The sequence below is a fragment of the Grammomys surdaster genome, unplaced genomic scaffold, assembly GCF_004785775.1.
Source record: "Grammomys surdaster isolate TR1022 unplaced genomic scaffold, NIH_TR_1.0 125928, whole genome shotgun sequence".
Lineage (NCBI taxonomy): Eukaryota > Metazoa > Chordata > Mammalia > Rodentia > Muridae > Grammomys > Grammomys surdaster.
Genome location: NW_021620751.1, coordinates 590,527 through 598,256, shown reverse-complemented (window position 1 = coordinate 598,256; position 7,730 = coordinate 590,527). Strand labels below are relative to the sequence as shown.

Here is a 7,730-nt window from a genome sequence, read left to right as displayed (position 1 = left end):
TTGAATATTTTCCAAGCAACACTTCTGATTTCTTGACGTGGCTTAAAAACAAATGGTGGCAGTAAACAATGACTTATGCACCAAAGTACATTAGAATGAATGGCGTCATTCAGGGGCTCCCATTTGCTTTATAAATCTTTCAAAGTCATGACTCTTTGTGAGCATTGGTTCAACACAGATATAGACTTCTTGGTCAGTGATCCAGGTGGCCTCTCTCTGTTCAAGACACAGAATTCCCAGATTATAAACAACTCAGTCAATTCACACTCACACACAGTCTCTTCCAGAATAAGACACAGAGGCCATAGAAGGAGTAAGGAACTGTCATCTTATTACAGATTTGCTGTCAGCATATTCTTATTCTTATGCTGTGTCATAGATGCCTCTTCCTTTAGCTTGGGGTCAAGTGGGTAGCTGTGTGTGTTTAGACTTAATCACTGTATTAAATAAAACAACATATCCCTTTAAAATTTAAAAAAAAAGAAAATCCGATTTCAGTGTCATCACTAGTAGCCCCCTCACTTTTCACAAGATGGCACTTGAACAATTTGCTCCACGATCACTCTAGGCTTCTGTGCACGATGTTTGTGTGGATTGAATCTATGTGCCTGGATATTTACTTTTTTTTATATCAGAACGAAGGTTGGGCCAAATATTTTTCTTAGTTGTCTAAGCCCACAGTTTCTGTTGGTAGAATAGCAAATATGGGAAAATAATACCTCCCGGCATTCTGGTAGTATCACAATGGGTCCAAATCATGATTCATTGCGACTTACCTATTACTATAAGGAGGGAGATTTAATGTAAGCCGATTAAAGTGATTGAGTTCCAAATGAACACATAAGACAACTATGTACAGTCTGTTCTAGTGGGAACAACAAAATGCCCATGCTGGGGAACTGAAACTTAGTCTTTTAAAGCCAGAGGGGGTAAATCTTTTCCTTCTCCCAGGGGACAAAATTTGTTTACTTGTTCTCAGTTACTACAGTTATTTTCATCCTTAGACATCTATTTTTCAGAAAACAAGACATTCTCTGATGTGGAACAGAGGTCTTAGCTATTAAAGCACTGTTCTTTGGCATCAAGTTATAATGTGTTAGAATACTATATTTGAAGTATGGGACTCAGAATGACGCTTTATACTTTCATGTTGGCAGCTTAGGTTGTTAATAGGTGTCAACGTGAATAAAAAATTGTTCTACTATGATTTTCATTATGTTAGATTTATACATGAGCTACCAAAAGAAAATAAAAATGGGAAATCAAAAGTTGGTCCTATGTGAAAGGTATTTTGTGACTTAGGTAACAAAATTTTTGTAGTCAGAGAAACAAATTAAATGCATAACTGAAAATGATTTATTATAGCAGATGCTGAGTTTACTTCATGATCTAATACAATGGTCACGGCCGGGCCGTGGTGACACACTTTTTGGGAGGCAGAGACAAGTGGATTTCTGAGTTCGAGGCCAGCCTGGTCTACAGAGTGAGTTCCAGGACAGCCAGGACTACACAGAGAACCCCTGTCTTGAAAACGCCTCCCCCCCCCCAAAAAAAAGAAATAAAATGCTCACATAAAACAGAAAATGTCTGGTTTTTTTTTTGTGAGTGGGGGGATCTGATAAATATTTCATTGATATTGAGCCTTTTAAGCCCTGCCTTTCTTTAATACAGCAAGTAAGCAGTATTATCATGTTAGCTATACATTTACTTCTAAGAAAGTGAAGTTTATGTATCTATTTTAAGTAACAAGAACAAATTTATTAAGTTTGAAAACATTCAAATAAAATTCCATGATTGTTTTTTTTTTCTAAACTCTTAGTTGATTCTGGTAATTGCATACAATTAAGGAGTAATGATAAAGGAATTTGCTTTTGATTTTGTGGACTGGATTTCCAAATTTCTTTTATCTGTATTGATTTTTCCCGTTTGATTTACATTGGTTTGAAGGGCTTCTTTTCTTTCTTTTTTAGAGTTATCATCATTTTAATGATATAGACCATATATCATGAACAATTTAAGTGATGTGTCCCCATCATAAATTTTTAAAGTAATAAATTTTGTTCTGTAAAATGAATGACTGCCATCTGTTTCTCTAATACAAAATATTGGATCACAACTCTTGTCATCTCAAAATATTTAATGCAAATTCTATTATATATATATATATATATGTATATATATATATATATATATATATATTCCATACAAAAGGTATTCAATTGGATTTTGAATACATCAACATATTTATTTAGCTTAAAAGTATAAAGCTAAGTGTTATTACTATTTTAATAAATAACAGTTGAACATGAGGCACTTTCAACATTGTATAGAAAATGCTGAGCAGAGGTGACAGGGTCACCGCCACCAGCGACCTAGCCCTGTGGTTCTTTGAGTCAGCCCACGGCTCGGGGCCTCCGCTGCCCGTCGTCTGCCGTGGTGATTGCGGCTCTGATGCTTCGGCAGGCTAAGGACGTCCGGAGCACTGGAGGAATTTAAGAAGCTTTTATTCATGTGCATGCCATAGAAGATGAATTCATCCTCTTCTACTATGAATGAAGAGCCTGATGCGCTGTCAGTAGTTAACCAGCTACAGGATTTAGCAACAGATCCATTAAATAGAAGAGCCATCGTCCAGGATCAGGGATGTCTGCCTGGCCTTATTTTATTTATGGACCATCCAACCCCCCTTGTCGTTCACTCAGCTATGCTTGCGCTCGGATACTTGGCTGAATGTCATGCAAACAGAGAAAAGATGAAGGGAGAACTGGGGATGATGCTGAGCTTGCAGAACGTCATCCAGAAGACTACAACTCCAGGGGAAACAAAACTTCTGGCCTCAGAAATCTATGACATTCTTCAATCCTCCAACATGGTTGATGGTGATACTTTTAATGAAATGAATTCACGTAGAAGGAAAGCTCAATTTTTTTCTGGGAACTATGAACAAACGTGCCAAAACAGTGGTTTTGCACATAGATGGTCTGTATGATCCGTCTCGGCGAAATCTATGTGAAGAGGCTTTGTTAAAAATCAAAGGTATTATTGGCTTTACTTTTCAAATGGCTGTTCAAAGATGCGTGGTGCGAATTCGTTCAGGTTTGAAAGCAGAGATGCTGGTCCCTTTTCAGGATGCCCCTGTGGAAGTGGAAGAGAACACAGAGCTACCTGAGTACCTACCTGAGGATGAGAGTCCCACAAAGGAGCAGGACAAGGCAGTGTCCCAGGTTGGATCACATCCTGAAGGTGGAGCCAGCTGGTTGAGCACAGCTGCAAACTTTTTATCCAGATCATTTTACTGGTGACTTCAACTTCAGTTTTGAGGCTCAAGGACTGTGCAAACCAACAGGGGGCCACTTTTCCATTGTTGTGGTGAACTGTCAAGTGCAATTGCAATAAATTATCATGGAAAGTTTCTAGATTATGTGACCATGTATGTGCATTTTACATCTTATTGGACATTTCCCTCACAAGACAGAGGCTACAGGTCAAGTTGTTTATGAAGGTATTATTTTGGTCTTGTTTTCTTTGCTTAATTGCCTCACATTTTGTTTTGAAAAACATGAGTCCACTGTTAAAATCAAATGTATGTGTGGCTTTATAGTCTGTTTTACAGAAGCATGTGATTAGGAAAAGTCATTTTCTCGTCAAGCCTCAGGAGATTTCCAAAAAGTTTCGCATAGCTCAAGTTGTGCATGAATTACCAATTTTTTTTCAGCTTTTCTTCATGAACAATATATGACATGTGCTTTGATACCCTTTTCTGAAAGTTGAAAACATACCTGCTTAGCTCCCTTTTGTGCCTTTTTTATTTTGCCAACCATGTTTTATAGAAAAGACATTAGTAATGACATTTTGCAAATGAAATTGTGTTCATTTGAACATAGAAGTACCTAAAAAGAAAAAAAAAACCTCTACAAAAAGCTGTACAGTCTTACTTGCTGTAATTTAGTAAGATTACCGTAGGCTAGTTAAACACAGGGACACTAGCAGCTGTAAAGTGCTTTGGGGAGAAACTGAATGTGGCCAAGCATGGCTCTGTTGACTCCTGCTCACGTAGGCTATAGTGACTTTTAAGAATTAAGTCCACTGTGATGTTTGAGCAGCAGATGGCTTCTTGGCCTTACTCTGTGGTGACACTGTATCCTTAGAAAAAAAGTCAAACTTGAAAAAGAAAACTAAATTGGATGCCTAGAATGCCACAGTGCCACCTTGGTCAGTCTGACGTCAGACATCAACTGCCTGGACATACCCATCCCAGAGATGATGCTTCTTATTGCCTTTTTGTGGTTATTAAGAAAGCACTGCAGTCAATTTGACTAAAACGGGATCCATGTTATTGCTTAGAGGGAAAGAAAGCCAGCACTGGTCACTTATTTCTGTTTTTCATATCTATCCAGAAAACTGACTGCAGTGAAGGTAAAATATATAAATAGAGACATACTCTTGTGTTTTTCTTTAAGACTGAGTTACGTGTATGCAATGCTTTCTTAAGATGCTAAAATATTTGACAACTAATATTTTCTTTTTAGAAGTCAGCTAAATCTATTTAAAGGCACCGTCACTAAAACTAACAGGAAGAAACTGAAATGCGTCTTCACCAGGTAGAGCTGCTGTTTCGCTACTTGGAGAATGTGAAATGAAGTTGGACCTTGGAGGGTTTCCTTGCATCTTTGTTGTTTCTCTTTTAGAGATCTTTGAAGCCACCCGGTGTTGCTGGGGAGAAATAACCACACAATACTATGGCCATGAGATCATTATGTTCCTTAACTTTGTGGCTTTCTGGAAGGAGGGTGTTGAAGGTATTTAGAGCGTTTTCTCCATGTCTGGTCTCTGATTCAAGTGCTATGTACAAGCAGAAAGCAGATGTTTTCAGGGCACATTGCTAGCCTATATTTCTACTTGCTGCCAGAACCAGATATGTTGACAAAACAACAAATCATCTCCTTTCTATATCCATTAAAGCAACGTTTACTTTCTGTTTCAACAGGTTTTAATTTTATTTTGCATCATCACACATTTATTTAAAAACTATAGCCCTTTTGGTAGTGATGGTCCAGGTCAGTTGGTATTTTGGACTGATGTTTATGTGTATCTAGGTGTTTTTGTAGGACTCTCAGAGAACTTAAGGCAACTCTAATGGCAGTTTTTGAAATATATTATAAAATAATAAAAGATAACAATGAAAATCAAAAAAAAAAGAAAATGCTTATCATCCTGGCAATGTAGACAAATCATGAATCTCCTTCAAATATTAGTTCTGCAATTCCCAATCAGAAAAACAACGCTATCAACGTTATTAACTGTACCTTCCCCATTGTCTCTCATATTTCACATCATAGTTCCTTCATATATATGTACATAATTTTCAGACCAGGATTAATCATATCATAAAAGGGAAAAGATGGTTCTATTATCAGATTATTATCTGAAAAATATTAGAAAAACCTGATTTCTTTTAGGTATTCACATATCCATAAGAAGGGTAATTACAAAAGATACCACATATACAGAAGCTGTTGACATTCCAAAAAGAGAAGTGCAGGACTTACAATAACTGTGAGAGTGAAATGTTGACTCACAGATCAGCAGAACAAGTTGATACAATCTAGTTGATTTTGACTCCAGTACAATTCAGCAAAACAGCAGTCACAACTTCCAGGTTACTGCCTAATAATTGCCATTCTTTGTTTCATGCTTTCTGAAATGTTTAGAAGATGTCATCATTGCCTTGGGTTATTCTATTCAGAGTATTATTATTAACAATTTGTGAAAAGTTTAACTTGGAAACATTATTGTGATAATTAAAGTCATACATGGCTAAAGTTTAGAAACTTGTTCCTCACTAACATACACCTGACAGGCAAGTATGCACTTAGAATTTTTCAACATTCCATTGAAATGCAACTTTGTAAAAGTATAAAATAGTCTTTCTCTAGAAAGAATTTATTTTCTTATGTAACTTATATAAACTCTTAAGTATAGACAGGGCATCAAAAGGAAGGATGGAGTTGCCATCCCACAGGCAAAATCTTAATAGTAAATTATAGTTTAAAATTAATAATTGTAGTACGATATCTTTTTTCTATTGGGCAAAATGTAAACGCAAAAGTATGAAAATAATATGCTAAGCCACAAACATTAGGAATCTGTTAGAAACATACTTTAAAGGAAAAACGTGATTTTAAAAATTCCCTAAGAGATACTATATAAATTGTTGGTCTAAACTAAAGTTTTAGTTTCTTTCTACATTTTATGATACTTCCAAGCTGGGTCATACATAAGTATGACCACTAGGACCAGAGCTTATCTGGTGCTATTGCATCTAAACTGGACACCAGTGTTCTGTTCGTAACCAAAGCTTTCCATTTTGGCAACTGGATTAGACGGAATTTACAGGGTGTGCGACGGATTGGAGAAGGAAGACAAGAGCATTTTTCTGTGGGAGAGAGTTCCCATCCACACATAATATTTTGTTTATTCCTAGATGTGTGCGTGCATATGAGAGAGGCGGGGGAGAGACGGAACTCATTAGAAAATCAGAGATTAGAGTCACAGTCATTCGGAAGCTCTCCTTTCTGCCCTGTGCGTTTCTGCTCCTCAGTTAGGTACTGCAGTTTAGTTCATGTTCATAATAACAAATTCCAACTTCTTTTAGATAGAAAGCATCGAGTATAAGGCAAACACATTTCACCGTGGTCAAACTTAACAAAAGGGCTTCTCAAATGAGAGGCGACGGGAAGATTTGAGACATTTCTTGTCTTGCTGTTTCCTCGTGCAGTTTTAGTCAGATTTTGTGAAGCTCGTTGAGAAGTTAACACCCTGGTGATCTATTACTTCCTGGCTTCCAGGCATCACTCTGACCTATTTCTTCCTCACAGACGACTATTTCTTAACGGCTGTGGAAACAGCAGGCCTTTGAGTGTGTGTGTGTGAGTGCATGGACTTCAGACTCTTCAAATCTTTGCTGCCTATAAAGTCACAGACTGCTATGCTTAGATCCTTGTCGAACTGTTTTTTGTTTGTTTGGTTGGTTGGTTGGTTTGGTTTGTTTTTGTTTTTTTCTCTCTCTCTCTGGAGCACAGGATGAAGTGCCCTGCCCTTCTCAGGTCTCCAACTCTGAAGGCTCTTCATAGCTGCAGCATCCTTTCTGACTGAAGGTAAAATCTGAGCAATGAGATCACAGTGCAAAGTGAAACTTGTTTTTAAATTGTTTTCCTTCAAGCTTTTGTCCTGTAACTGATGAGCTCTGGACCTACAGGAGTCTATTTTGAGCACTTGTGCAATTTGAGTATCTTTTGCATAATTTCTAATTTTCCATTAATGTCTTACTTAATGTCATGTTGAGACCATCTAACTTCCAGTACCTAGCTAGTTTTAACTCTCTGGATTCAATAGAATGTGTTTGAAGCATCCTGGGATGTGCTGTGGTATGGAGGGGTTCTTGTGAACTTTAAGCCCATTCAGCAACAAAGAAATCTTTCTGAAATGTTTCGGTTTTCTGCTCACTCTTACTCCCACTGTTAAATACACTCTGCACACTGTGGAGAGCACAAACCTTGGTGATCAGTGTTGTGACTCCAGAGCTAGGTTTACGTGTAGCAGACAAAAATAAACTTTTAAATTATTTACTGTAAACAGACTTGACTCAAAAAAAAGTCAATAGCAGAAGCAGACTCTTCTCTTTCTCTTCTTTCCTTTCTCTCTCTCTCTCTCTCTCTCTCTCTCTCTCT

At 37.3% G+C, this 7,730-nt stretch overlaps 1 pseudogene; it reads left to right on the top strand.

Moving 5' to 3' along the window:
- The first annotated feature begins 2,527 nt into the window (after positions 1 to 2,527).
- Positions 2,528 to 3,302, top strand: LOC114608628 (annotated as a pseudogene).
- The last annotated feature ends 4,428 nt before the right edge of the window (positions 3,303 to 7,730 follow it).